The following is a 15,571-nucleotide window of genomic DNA, read 5'->3' as shown; positions in this document are numbered from 1 at the left end:
AGCATAGTAAGAAAAACCGAAGAAGCAGAAAAAATGACCCTCGAAGCACAGGAACTAACTTGAAACTCAAACCATGTATAACACCAAGTCCAGGGATTGAATGAGCGTCGCACTGGTGAGAGGCGAGCGCTATCACCATTGCGCCAGCCGTTATAACTGCCGGAAAGATTATAGTCGCTCAAGAGAGCATAAATATGAGAGGGAAAGTTCTTAATAACGCGCGCGGCATGTAAATTCCCGGTTGGGCTATTTTTAGTAACCGAATGCAGTTTAAATTTCGCCTTACCCTACTCCCGAGCGTAATCAACTTGCGCGCGCGCGCTCTTTCCGTTTCGAGTGATCAAAAGGATCAAAACAATAAGCGGAAAGAGCTTCCTCGCTTACTCCTTTCCTCCCTCCCTCCATCCCTCCATCCATCCATCCATCCATCCATCCCTTCTTCCTTCCTTCCTTCCTTCCTTCCTTCCTTCCTTCCTTCCTTCCTTCCTTCCTTCCTTCCTTTCTTCTTATCTCGCGTTTTGCTTAGTTTCATTTTTTCTTTCTTTCTCTTTCTCTTTTTCGCTGTTTCTCCCTCCCTCCCTCCCTCCCTCCCTCCCCACCCCCTTTTTTTTGTGTTTATCATTTGCTTTCCTCTTTCCTGAATCTCCTTTCTTTCTTTTTCTCCCCCGTCTTTCATTTCTTTTCAACTATTCTTCTGTCTCAATTTAATACAAATAATTTATGGAAGTAGTCTTCTTTAAAGATCAAGTCATGTGGTTGACTAAGATGAAATGATATAAGCGGAAGAACACCGCCAGACATTTAGTCTTGACTAATCAGACTGATTCTATAATGTGTGGTACGGACCACTTAGCCAAGAAAGTAGCTAATGTTTTATTAAGAATATTGTCATGAAAAAGTTTGTTGAATGTTTATTCCAATAGGATTTTTGCTGCGATATGTCTTTACTTGCGTAGCATGCTTTGCTCTGCAGTGAGGTGCCGTGCCATGCCTTGCTTTATTCTCATCTCATCTCCGTCTCCTCTCCTTTTTTCTCTCGTTTCATTACTCACCATCGTATGGAAAGCATGGGTTATGCGGTACGCTGTTGCCTCTCACCAATGCGATCAGGTTTCGTTGTCGTATTTGAGTAGATTTGTTTAAAGGATTTTCTATAGAATTTCCAGTTTTCCTCCATCCGCAAAAATCAACTTCTGACTTCCAATCAATTTGATAATGGAACGAGAGCCACAATTTTGTTAGCAGCCTCTGGCTATCAAGTATTATCCTCGTAAAAACAAGAACGATTATTTAAATTTTAAAAAAAACTTTTTAAAAATCAATTTTCTTGCATTGAAAAACCAATGCAACAACCCAAACGTTTCATCCAAAATGCGACAAAAATTGCCCTATCTCTCATTATACTCCAAAAAGTCCAAGCCTTATTTTGTTTTCTCGCAATCTTCTCTCGTTCGGCCTTTCTGTATTATTATGAGGCTCTTGATCGATATCTTGTTGATCATTAGTACTTTTTAATATCTGTAATTTCCCTTCAGACGTCGCTGCAGTCTTCGATCAAAATATCTGATCCGCGCCATTAGCTTTGATTTTTATAATATTTTGTACCTTAGTATATTAATAAGCTCTAAAATAGACATTTATGTAGAAGAAAAAAATGATAACGCCTGAAATGTTTCTTACTCTTAAATGCAATAGTTTTAAACTTGAATTTTCATGAGATTTTAAGATTAGTTTTGACTATGAGTGCGTATAGTATGTGTAAGTCCTTTCGATTTTGTTGGTCGATTACACTCTCATCGAATTGTCACAGTTACAAAAGGTATTATATTTAAACAAAAGAGATAAGTTTCTTTTTCTTACCTTTAATAAATCTGGTCGCAAAGTTTAAGAGGCTTGGGATCCGGACAAGCAATCGAATGACAGTGCGTTTAGAAGGCAATGATGGATATACGTCGAGTGTCGTTCACATGAACTACAAAAATCCCTTGCACTGATTGACGCGCGTGTCTAGAGCTTGTATGAAATTCGGCGAACGAATTGAAGTTTTTTGCCTAATTCAATCAAAATGGTGGTCAAAATTTGATACCACATAATTAAAATAGCGAAAAACAATATTTCTTAACAAGAGCGTTAATTAACTACACTATTTACTAAAACTCAAAGAAATGCAAGCAAGATAAGTTAACCTAATGGTTGGTAAGCTTTCTGGAAAATAAGGAGTGGACTCCATTAAATAGTAATGTTTCCTTCGCGCGGTATAAAAATCTAGACCAGAAACAGATGTATTCAATGTAACATTGATGTGTTCGAAACACATCGCAATTTTAATAACATTCAAAAACAAAAAATGTCAAAAACGTGCAGAATACAAATATGTGTATCCGTACGTTGTAGAATTAATAACGCTGATGCATTTTTTATGAAAAATATATTCAAAATAATGACATTGACAAGTTTAAAATGCAATTATGATTTTACCTTGGTGAAGTGCAGGAAAATGGTCAGCTTAAATTCTTAACTTGGTGTTATTAGATTCCACAGTTCTCAGTTCTAGTTAGTTGAAGTCGTCTGAAGCGGTCCAGAGGTTATTCAGTCCTCGTGAAATATTACAACCCGTCAGTTTAGATAATCGATGGTAGCTTTTTCCCTTGGACTTTGATATTTTGTAAACATCCTTCTCCATTGGCTGTGGAGAGGTGATTTACAACGGTTACCTAGAAACTGAGAAAAATAGAGAGATCATAAATAACAGATGGAGTGCTCGCTTGGGGATGTAGTTTTGAAACCGAGTTGTTGTTTGCCAGTAAGTCTACATAACATTTACGTATTAACCAAAAACTAGCAGGAGTTCTACTCATTAACAGGAAAAACCCGAAACAAATTACAATTCCATTCAATAACCAAAAAAAAGCAACTTAATCATGTCAGATTTTGAAATTTTTTCCTACTCAATTCACTCTTATTTATTGGCTATCTTATTTTGATGCTTTTAATTTTAGCTCGAGCTTATTCGTTATCTGCTTTTAAATCTATTTTTGCTTTTAATTCTCTTGGTATGATTTTTTGTGCTAGTTTGTATGCGTTATGCTTTTTGTCAACAGCTTGCTTTGTCATCTCTTAAATATCCTTCTTATCTTTCCTTTTCATTTTCCCTATTTTTAGGCTTTTTGTCTTTTTCTGTCCCCTTATTTCTTTGCTACGTTTCTTCTTTATTTTTCAGTACCAATACCAGTCTACATCGAAAATTTTACTTTATTACCATTTTTTACGAACTCAAAACCTTATCGTAAGTTAGAACTTTATCTGAGATCTTATTAGTCATCCCGGAGGGGGGACTCTCTTGAAAAGTGGGTAGGGGGACTCGACGGACGGTTTTGAAAATGACCCTAAAAGGTACGCATAAATTAACTGAGATGCTGATTTTAGAGGTACGAGGTTTTAGAGGTTTCCAACCATTATATTCTTGTATGACGTTTAATATTTTTCAAACCGAACAAATCTGACCCTAAAAGGTACGGAGTCAGCCGGTAGTCAGCCGGATACCCTAAAAGGTACGCGAGGTCTCATTTTCGACCCTAAAAGGTCTGTCGAGCCCCCCTACCCACTATTCAAGAGAGTCCCCCCCCCCCCCCCCCCTCAGACGGATTAGTCATATGGTTGCCACTGACTGGCATGCATAATTTCATTTCAAGAAACCTATTAAACATTTGTTCATCAACAACTTATATAAAATAATTACCTAACTGTGGCAGGTAATCCCCAGGTCAAACATACTGCCTTAGCTTCCTGTTCATGGGCAGTTAACATTTATTTCCTATAAGGGACCTCACACTAAGAAATTTATTAAATTCCTCAAAGTGCAGGTCAAAAAAATTAAAGAAAAAACGCCCCAAGAAAGGTCTTTAACTCCCCTAGATTGAAATGAACAATGAGCTAAAACGAAAAAAAAGGCTTAACAGCAGGAATGCACTTAACAGGCACGCGTCCTGACGCCATAAGAAAATACAACACCGACAACATTGATTGGAAATTATTTAAGGACTGACTCAGCCTTTAAGCTTACTGTAAGTTTCTAGCTAGGAAGGGTATTTTTTTGACACAGCGAAAATGATTTATTTCGACGAATGGATTTAAATTCATCTTCACAGCGATTAACGTAAGCGTGAACGTGTATGTCTTTCCGGATTTTTTTTTCTAGGGAGAGGTTTGGCTGAAGATTTGAACATGTAACAATAAGGAAATGTAAAGGGAAATGTCTATTAACTATCCATTTCTTCTCTCTTTATTGTTTTCCTCCGTCCTTTCGTAAAAATCAACATGTAAGATGAGTGTTGAGGGTCCGTACGGGAAGTGCAGGATGCTTGTAAAATACAATGCTCTTTTTATCTTTTCTTTTTTCTTGCCATTTAGTCACTTTATAGAGGCACGACAAATACGGATTTAATGTTTCCTGACCCCTACATCGTATCGTATCCACATTTTTGACTCAGTTCTGGTCAAGGAGGCTTTACTCAGCAAGGAGGATTTACTGTATATCGAATGGCATACCATACCACGAAACGCATTTTTAGATATATCCCAATAAAATCCTCAGAAAAGCTCTAAGTTTAGTTCTTGAAAATATTTTGAAATTAGTTTATCAGTCTTTAAACTCAATTTTGTTCTTGATATTCTCGATTTCGTGATAATGTAAAATATCCAAGAAGGTTCCAGACGATCGATGACCTATGGTGTTGTTTGAGTCTTCCGAGCTCTTACTCCCTTTAGTGGTTTAAGGAGAAGTCCTTGAAAGTAAAATAGAGGTAAACAACTACTTAACCTTTTCAAAGGGTCTTTCTTATGGCTTACTCTGTTTATGTAACATGTCAAGGCAAAATGTAAAGCTTTTTCAGTGACTGTCCTTGAAAGTAAAATAGAGGTAAACAACTACTTAACCTTTTCAAAGGGACTTTCTTATGGCTTACTCTGTTTACGTAACATGTCAAGGCAAAATGTAAAGCTTTTTCAGTGACTGTAGGGAATTTGTGTATGTAGGTTATGAATGCTAGTTCAGGTAAGTTAGTAATCTTTCAGTCACATTAAAATCCGATTTTGAAGGCCGTGAATCGAGAGATTGAATAAATTGCGTGAGCCTGTTTTGCATTGCAGGTATACCTTGATATATCACATGATATCAACCCTTGCCTTAGTATGCAATACAAAACTCTTACCAAAAAGCGCGGATTGCCGTGGCTAATCTTAGGTTAGTAACCGATACGTCACTACGCCTTCCTAAAGAAGTCTTGAAAAATGCCAGAAAAGACGTTCTTTCTTTTCTTTTCTTTTCTTTTCTTTTCTTTTCTTTTCTTTTCTTTCTTTCTTGTTATTCGTACGGGAGTGGGTTCAGGAGTCGGTTCCAGGTATCTCGTTGAAGGCTTCGTGTACAAGAAAGGAAAAAATGCAAGTCTGAGAAAAATTGATTCAGTACTTATCCTTGGAATCAGGTGCTCATTTAATATGTTTAAGAATGACAAATGATCAACAAAATATCACGGTCTTGAGCTAAAGTCTGTTGTCCTGACTTTAAGTCGCGATCGGCTCAAAATACAAAGGTGGTTTGCAACGATTTTTGCCATGACTATCAATATTGTTGCCCCAAAACAGCATCGTTTACCCATGATGATCAATGAGTCAATATTCTTTCAAAGACTATGGACATGTTCAATAGGGTCTACAGATTTATCTGCTTGCTCTCGATCTCCAATCAAAGTCAAACTGAAACGCTGGGGGTCATTGGAAATATGAGCATTCTGAAGCACGGAAAACACTCTCTCGTCCGCCATCTTGTTTTCCGCAACAGGCGGGAATTTTGGTGCATGCGCAGCGGTTTTTTAGCCGTGTCACGTTCGTATTTATTTTTACATTTTTTAGTATGTTTTTACATTTTATACTGTCGCAGTGTTTTATAAGTAAATAGCATGTAAAGGTTGAAAAAAGGCTATATAGTGCGTTAAGCCGACATTTCTTGGAAACAGGCTTAAATCAGTATTTGAAAATGTAGAGATACTTTAGTGTTTATAGGTATATGTCTTTAATTTACATACAATTTTACGACTCAGAATCGAGCTGAGTCAGCTTCAGTTTTTAAGTATTGAAACTAAAAGCTCCCATTGTTGGAATTCCTAGAGTATGGAAATTTGTCTTCACTCGGCACTTATTCTTAAGGGTATTGCTCTTAATTAATTAGAGCTGTTATCAGAATTACAAGGACTTTGGCCACAAAAGGAACAAAATACAGTGAATATTAAACTGCTATGGAACTCCTTGAAATGGAGACTTGTTCGAAAGCAAAGGATAACTTCATTTCTTACTTAAAATAGATCTATAAAAAAAAAAAATCTTCAATTTCATAAAATCATGCAGACTTGTAAGCTAAAGCGGATTATTAATGGCTAATAATTAAATTTATTATATGACCGTGAATCTTAGAGCCTGGACACTAGCAAATCGAGCAATCTGATTGGATAGATCGCATCGCGGACTGGTCTAGATTCTCCGGTATTAACCGGTCCGATCGCATATTAATCTTACGGCGAAAACATTTTGTCCTTTTCAATGAAAAGTGGTCATATAATAAAACTCTTATCAACCGAGCTTGGTCGGCTGTACGGGATAATCTTGACCTCGGTCGGGTACAGACCTCGGTCAAGATTATCCCGTACAGACCTCCCGCTCGGTTAATAAGATCTAATTCCAAACCACGATTCTGACCAGACCAAGATCTCAAACCACAGTTTTAAACTGTCGTTTTTCTGGTCAAAATAAATAATTAAAATTTATTGAATCTTTTTTTTTTTAGCGCCATTTGTGGTTTACTAAGCGATCCCACCTTGCCCTTCTGTCAGGTAATAGCAGGATATTGGCATGATACCTGGAATCAGACGTGCTAGTGAAGATAGGAATTTTGCCCTTATTGGAGAAGCAGCTCAAACCGCAGTTTTCAAAGTCGCGATCGTCACCTCGTCAAAAAAGTAATTACCACTTCTCGAGACTTCATGAGCATCATTTGTGGGATACCATCAGACGAGACTGATGGAACTTCAAAATTATTGATGGTTGCAATTAATGAGGTGAATATAATATTACAATGCCCAAGGCTATTTACACAAGACGTTTGAATTCCTTAATCTGATCTAGCTATTTTGTGGATATTATCCTTCGGTTAGGGCAAACAAGTTTCGTAACGTCTGATTGATGCTTTGATTTCAGGGGTTTGAACTGCATTTTCATTTAGCTCCTGTGGCGGTGATTGGTCATTGGTCTATCTTATTATTTTCATTGGTTTATCTTATTATTCTCTTTAGTCAACGCTCGAAATTGAACTATTTCCATGCACAACGCTTCTTTGCAAGAACAGGCAATCCCCATTTTTTCTGACTGTCCGAAATCCTTGGCTTGGTGATTTGAGTTAAGATTATCCACTCAAATGAATCTCGTTATAAGCTTAGTTCACTTTTCGGTGAACTCAACGATTCGTTGCAAGACTATGCAAGCCCCAATTTTTCTGACTGTCCAAAATCCTTGGCTTAGTGATCAGTAAGATTATCCACTCAAACGAATCTCATTATCTTATTAGCTTAGTTTATGATCAGTCTCACGTCTAACAGTCTGTAGCTAGCCATGTACTGTATGTAATATATAATAGTTAGTAGCTTACCTTTCCAAGTTTCCTGATGTTTTACTCTAGCTTCGTTTCCTTGTAACCGGGTATCGCATTATTGAAGCATTAGTGCTGTCGTCTCAGCTATGTCGACGCAGCTCACTCGTGCCTAGACCTAAAACAAAAAATGCGTCACCAATATGCTGGCATACGAAAGTGATCGACTCTAGCCCCCCCCCCCCCCCCCCCCCCCTTTCTCTCTCTCTCTCTCTCTCTCTCTCTCTCTCCTCTCTCTCTCTCTCTCTCTCTCTCTCTCTCTCTCTCTCAGGATCAGATTTACTTGTGGTATAGGACTTCACCACGTTTAGGAAAGGCACATCTGAGAATCTCTAAAACTGGATTTTCCTAAATGTAAACTAAACGACTCGAACCAGCCTAACCACTTTCTGGGCAGAAAAATTTACATGTATATTAGCAGCTGTTAAACAGTTTTAAGTCTAGTCCAAAGTTTTTGTCCAAATTGGCAGTAAGAAATATTTGAAAAATTTTAACTTAATAGTCAAAAACTTCAAATCACAAATTTTTCCTTCTAATACAGGGGAAAAAGCAATGTTGATGTAAATAACATAGGCGAAAGTAGTACTTCACTGTAGATGTGTTTTCTCTGTAAGCCGTTATCAGACTGCGTTGAGTGACAAGCATCGAAATGATTGGAGGGTCTCTTGACAATTATCTTCAATACAAGTTAAGTAGATGTCTCTATTAATTTGTTGTTAAAAAGACCTCTAGCTCATTACGACAATAACGAATTAAATATATGAAATTCTTTATCTTCGGTCGTTCATTTTCTTTGTACTTGTACTTCTACTACAAAAATGGGAAATTAATTCTGACATCATTGTATTAGGTTACCCCGGGGTTAGAACCTATCGAGCCTCGGTACTAGTCAGTGTCTTATAATGAATACCTAAACGAATCGTGCGAATATAGATTCAGCATGCTCAGTCTTCATACGTAGTACCACCTCTGTCTCCAATTAATGCGTTTTTTTAATGCGAAGCGATTTTCCTGTCTCTCTCTCCACCTTGATTCGAGGGTTTTTCTTATGGTTCTCCGGTTTTCCTCGCTCGGCAAAACCCAAGAAGGTCAAGGAGCTGATTTTGACCAGAGTTTGTTTCAGGGTTGATAAAATTTGAAGGTTTCATGCTTTAAACATCATGCATATCGTTTCCAAAAGAATCGTTTTGTATAAAAACAAATTTGAACTACATGTCACTTCAGCTTTGTCTTTTCGGTCATACCAGTAATGTATCAGATAAAACACAGTAAATAGTACACCTAATTTTTAAAAAACTTGTCGGCCGAAAGTCTGAAATGGACGATCTGAGACTAAACAGAATTTTTGTGATTCTATGGGGACTTTTTAGCTATAAAATAGAGATATCACATTTCATTTCAAGTTAATGCTTCATATTCCATTCTAAATAGAAACTACGTTGTTCGGTGTGAATATATTACATTTTTCATTTTATAATTCAATAATTCCCATTGTTTCTATGCTATTCAGCCAATCGTAGCATGTTGTTACGGGTACGATAGCATGTGGTACGGTTATGAGTACCAAAATTGGAAATGACTTGAAACTTAGTTAACGTATCCATATGACCCCAATAGTCGCCGAGGAAGATCTTTTCTTCACAGTCAAAAATGGCGGATAAAAATTATCAATTATTGCTGCGAGCCATCAGGAGAGCAGCAAAACTAATCTTGCACTCGTGGTCTTCCTGTGTTACAGATGCTAGTTAAAATCTCGGTTTGAGAAATTTCGTGTCGGTTTGTGAAGATGATTTTCGGGGCCTTCAGTACTTTTGACCTGGGGTCATTAAATTGTGCATTAGAAAACGTGTGTTTCTCGAGCTGTGGCTTGTTTCATTCTGATTCCGTTGTTCACTCATCTAGGTAAAGTATTTCGTTGTTAAATTATGTCAAACTTCAATTTATTTATTGCTGGAAGTATTCATCAAGGTGACGAACGATTTAGTGACCTTTCAAAGGAAAGACAATGTTCTTTTATGAGCTTTTCAGCGCTGTTAAGTAATGCGCTGCAATGGCAGACCGAAACAATGGACGAAATCCTATATGCAAGGAGACTTGAACGCTCTTGAAAGCAGTCTTATTCCAGACGAAGAAACGCTGTCCCTTAATTATCTGCAGCCTGACAGAATACGTTTGGCTAAGACGATCACAAGCTAAATATCATAGATTCTGTTTAGAAATATGTCAGTAATAACTGTAATTCCACTCAAAACAAATTGCTGTATTCATGACATGTCGTTGTGTTATGCGTAAACATGTACAATAATTTTTATATAGACAGATATATATTTTATATATTTTATATAGAGACACACACACATATATATATGAATCTCCATAATTAAGATTGAGTTTTAGAAAGAATAAAAAGTACTCTAATGTTTTATCTTAAAAAATGTTAAAAAACAATAAAATGTTGATTATAAGTTCATGTAGTTTTTGATTAATTTTTTTTTCAGTGCCATTCTCGTACTACGTTTTAGCAAAGATAACTGAATAAAGGCCCTCGAAGTTGAATAGTTTTTCATTTACAGCGATGAAAAACTCCCACGATACAACGAATATGAAAACTGCAATAAAATTACGGCTTTTACAGTAATAATATGTAACAAGCATACATGAATTATAGCTAAACATGACCACGAATGATTTACCGAACGTAGTACAAACGTATGTCAACGCGTCTAACTTGAGCCAGTCAGCGGTCCTAGCGAGTCCTTAGGCTCTACTGGCCAGCGGTTAACTTTTCAATAATAATATGATTAAATTAACGCTATATTATGGTAATATCTATTTCAAGGGTTGATAATAATGATTAATACTCGCAGCATTTCACTTTCTATTAGAAACGACTAGTTGTAGCATCTAAATTGCGAGTAAATGTGTCATTTACTCAACCCCATTGTTCTTTTAGTTTTTAAACGAAATTTCTTGGTGGTAACGTGTTCAGAAAATGCAGAATTTTTGGTAGAGTGGATTTTTGAAAGTCATCAATATTCATCGTTAAATTACTTCAACTATAGCAATAATCATTTCCAATTATGACAGATTTTCATCCATGAGTGTCCCTTTTAGAATTTGCCTTATCGTTTCCAAGTCTTTAAACGGAAGCCTATCTGCGGAATCAGATCTTGGAACCGGTGATGAACGTCCATAAGTAATTTTGCTGTACTTCAATTCAAGACTTGTCTCTACGATGGGTTACCTGCGCATGAGGTCTGGCTGTCTCAAGGCTATGACGTCATCAGTTTGTCTATATATGTTGGGATTCCCTTTCAGACGATGCGGATAATAAGGAGTGAAGAATAAAGAAAGTAGAATTCACTTTGGGAACAAGAATAATCCTGTCTCAAGATGTCCGATGTCTGTCTCAAGACGTTTGTCCGATGGATTAGAAGGAATTATCGGCCATGGTGAGGAAAGCGGTTAAGATGATTAGTAGTATTATTGATCACTAGCTAAGATTGGAAGAGTGATTCTCAATCTTTCCTCATTTTCTTTCATAGAAAAACGGTAAAGAGATTAAGAAGTAAGTTTGCTCTTAAAAAACTGCTAGTGGACTAATGGGGTTTATTAATGATTCCTCATTTGTGGGGTCTTGGGGATTAATAGATTCATTAGGGTCATGCTGAAGGTGTGATGGTTGTAGTAATTGAGCTTGGACGTCGACGAGTCATTTTCACGTACCATACTAAAACAAATCTAAAAAGTCTATTTAGCTATCTTATCTTACAAATAGGCTCATATGACACGAAGCGCAAACTCACTTGAGGTGACCTTGGCGTCCTCGGAGCTGGTACCGTACTTCTGTAGCGGGTTGTGTTATTTGATGTTCTGATTTCAATATCTCGAGAAATATTCATCTTGGGACCGTGTAAATTTCAAACGGCAACGACCTGATATTACACAAAAACTTGGCGGAGTTTCGTAAAGATTGGAGGAGGAGAAGAGGCTTTTTGAACGAGCTGATTAGAGGCAGTTAGAGATTTAGGTCCCGGAGTCTCCAGCCTTGTCAATATTTACTACGGAGGAGAAACATGCGAAATTATGGCATAAACAGCTTTGATATCAACTCCCAGTGGATGCCGTAAAGGTTTGTAATGAACATTTTTTAAGCTTTTAAAGCTAAAAGAAGAAATTTGTAAAATTTGTAAGAATATCACTACAGTATTAAGCCACAGGATAATAGCCTGGGCAGCCTGTGTTATGATACACTTGATGCAGGCTCATCTATATGAATCTGTTCATTAGCGCCATTCAGTGCTGTACGGAAATTGTTATGGTCATGATATGCAGCTGATATTCTTTCCTTAATTGAACAATCCGACAGTAATCAAACACTTACTAAGGTATAGCTACTTAGACTTACTTAACAAGCACTTTGGATACTTCGAATCCAAATGAAGCATATATTCAGCTAATCAAAAGGTATTGGTGATTCATAGAAGACTGAAATATAATTAATAAGATGTTTCTCTATGTGGTTGCTAAGATCCGGAAGCGCGCCGATCACCCAGAGATCTGCTGGCCGAACGGGATCAGTACGTCTATTGTGAATTTTGCTTAAAGAACTCGCCATGATAAGATTCCGCCATATTGGATTGATACAGGTAGCCCAAACATCACGTGATATGATATGAAAGGTTGGGAAACGGTAGGTTAAAAAAGAATTAATCTTAAACGATAAAACGTTCGGAAATATTAATCATATGGTTAAAGTTTTAACGATTAATTTAAGGAATTCTAAAGCTATGTTTATGATGTGTAAAGAGTGCGTTTGGGTAGCCTGTACCTCTGGTCGTCACTATTCGTCAATGTTTCTTCCGAAATTCATAACGTGGTATCGCTATTCACCGGTACCAGCACAAGTACAGCAGTGACAACTCAACAGGGTCGAACTAAAAGCAATGAGAAGACGCCTCTGGCTGACTCTGCAGTCCATATATGAAAGTAGTTTGAATTAGTTAGGGTAGGTTTGAGAGGGAGAAGGTAAAACGGGACTGCAGAGCCACGTAAGGCTGAAAAACGCTCAGAGTCAGAAAGAGCACCAAGCATCCAGCTCATGCCCACATGGGACCGGACCTCATAGGAGACAGGCGAACTCTGATTTTGAATACTTACTTGGAAATAGGTCTTCTGTTAAAAACTGTAGTCAAAACTCTATATTGCCTAAACTGTGAAAACATATTGCTTGATGTCACAAGAAATTACTGCAGTGAAGTTTGAAGAGAAAACCTGACCACCAGACAAATCTGACAACTTGGGCGACAGTTGGTGCTTATTTGAAATGACGATTAGAATTTGAAACTAAGCTGGCATGCCAAGCCGATGTGTCGTCGCAAACTTGAGCCGTTCGATGTGTTCATTAACACTAAGGAGCAGTTTTAAGCAGACTTAATAAAACGCCATTTTGGTCTAAAGAATAATCGTATAATATTTCTAAATATACTTTTAAACCCCTGTCTGAAGACCAAAGTTGACTCGTCGAAACTTACGGTTGTGCAGCGACTTTCCAATGTTGACGTGAAAAAGTGTTCCTGACAGCCGTTCTAAGCTTCTTTGAAAAAGAAAAGCGTGTTCAAGAAAGGTGATCCAGACTCATTCTAATTCCATACATTCTGGCTAACCAATAGAATACGCCCATAGTCAGAAGGATATGTTCAGCTTATTATATTTTGATCTGAGTCTAATCCTCCACCAGAGCAAACAGCTAAAAATCCTATAAATGCGTCAACGAAGAACCAAAGGTCTACTCATCATATACTTACGTCAGATCTTACCCAGATAGAGCGTAATTCCTTGAAGTGGGTCATACTACTAAAATCCAAGTCCCCTGATTGGTCCAAAGCAAATGGGCTCTTTGGCGCATAATGAGGTAATCGAGGTAATCCAAACTTCCGGTGAGATATCCTAATTGAATGGATTTGAGTTGAGTCTTTGCCTGATCCTCAAGTGTATTTTTTTAAATATGACATGAGAAACATTACTTTTTTACATTTTGTAAAACCGGCTTATATAATCAGAGAAAGGAATATTTCGATATGTCTAGATTATTTAACGCACAAAAACGTCAATTCTTAAAACGTCCGGCCCGACAGTAGCCTTTGGAAGAAAGCAATTAATCAGTTAAAGAAACTATGAAAATACCGACAGCAAAATGCTGAAGAAAGTCAAAAAGATCGCGCGCAGTGATAATGAGACATGGTACAAAACCTCGAATATTGGAACCAAATCAAAAATATATCAAAGGTCACTTACCTGATGTTGATGCCGACGAGTGATCTTTTAAGATATACTACTGGGGGATAGATAAAGAATGTAAAGTCCAAGAGAGAAAAGGCTGTTGGTTGAAAACAAAATAGGAAATTAGACACACGTATTATGAAGAGCGCAGAAGAAGAGGCATTTTAGATATTCTCCCTCCCTAAAGCGATACTTTATGTTTACTAACAAAAGCATCGTAATGATAATATGAGTGTCCAAATCTGCAGCCCGTGGCTATTCCTCACATCCCACAATCCCTCTGAGACAACAGGTGACAACCTTATTTGCCAAATCTATTATACAGCTATTTCAAAAGAGGTTGAATACTGAATACTGAATACTGAATAATGCATTCCAAGACCGAAGTGCATTGTGGGTCATAGACATTGTCTAAAGTAGGATTAATAATTATTATTATTCATTCTATTTTTAGTGTATTCCATCTGAAACAATATACTAACTACATGTAGAGAGTTAATGCCTGTATATTTACTTTTTATTTCAAATTAACGAGACCCACAATGCCCTTTGGCCTCGGAATGCACTATTCAGTATGCACGGTATGCAGTATTCAACCTTTTTTGAAATACCTGTAAATACCATATATTTTCACATAAACTCGTCACAAGCTGCACGTGATTTACAAATGCGAGGCATCGCCAATCGCTTTCCTTTTTTTTTTTTTTTTTTTTTTTTTTTTCTCAGCTCCCTCCCTAATGTTTTCAGCCGTTTCTCCCTCCACAAGCAAAACATTTTATGAAATATTAATTCAATTGGATAATATAATAATTTCCTCTCTTCTCCATTTTCATGCTGGCTCTCCCTTCTCCTCATATTTTTTCGTTTCTCCCTTTTCCGATTCCTGATTCATTTCCCCCAAATATCTCTATGAATATTACATACACGTTTCAATCACCGATTTATAACCGGCTAAACCATTTGATGAGACTTCAGAAATTTCTTATCTCTTAAGAATCTAAATATCCTTATCATGACGCTAAAGGTTTCATTTCTCCACGACTAGTGCCGGGTCTTCTGGTCTCAGATAGTATCTTATATTCTAAACAACTTTGCATTTCTTTGGATCATTCGACTCAAATCTATTACAAATCCGAATTGAATGCGCCAACTGCAAATAAAGGCGTACGAACTGGTTTGAGCATGCGCTGTAACGGATGAAATGGTTTTCCGATGCGCAGTGAATGAAACATGTGCTTACCTACATACACCTGTTTGATCGGCGTGCGCAGTAACAGCCACTGGTTTAAGAAAACATGGCGATTCAATGAATAAAGCGATATTTGAAGTCGGCTTTGCGCAAACTTTTGATTCATTTCATTGATTAATTGTAATTGACAAATTAATGATATTTTGCTTACCATGGAGTTCGTCCAACATTCACCTAGTGTTGTGTGTTATTTTTGCAGACTGCTGGTACAGTGGATACAAGCTCACGTCTTCAAGCTCGTCTTGTCGCCGCAAGGGGAATGCGTGACATGAGACATGCATCCCAGATGGAAGAGAGGTGGAGTTTATCGTTGAGTTCATTAAGGTAGTTTAGCATCCTCATGG

General features: G+C 37.3%; 1 protein-coding gene across 2 annotated transcripts in view; it reads right to left on the bottom strand.

Moving 5' to 3' along the window:
* LOC116300371 (octopamine receptor beta-1R) overlaps positions 1-1,993 on the bottom strand; it is a 35,745-nt gene extending 33,752 nt beyond the window's left edge. For both annotated transcript variants that reach the window (XM_089040939.1, XM_089040938.1), the window contains exon 1: positions 1,861-1,993. The gene's annotated coding sequence lies outside the window, so the exon portion shown is untranslated. The remainder of the gene's footprint in view (positions 1-1,860) is intronic.
* Between the last annotated feature and the right edge of the window lie 13,578 nt (positions 1,994-15,571).

Source organism: Actinia tenebrosa, unplaced genomic scaffold (genome assembly GCF_029948245.1).
Source record: "Actinia tenebrosa isolate PJP-AT-01 unplaced genomic scaffold, QUT_ActTen_1.0 PGA_scaffold8__29_contigs__length_14323225, whole genome shotgun sequence".
NCBI classification, from domain to species: Eukaryota; Metazoa; Cnidaria; class Anthozoa; order Actiniaria; family Actiniidae; genus Actinia; species Actinia tenebrosa.
The sequence above is the reverse complement of the archived record's forward strand: the minus strand, read 5'-3'. Positions and strand labels throughout refer to the sequence as shown.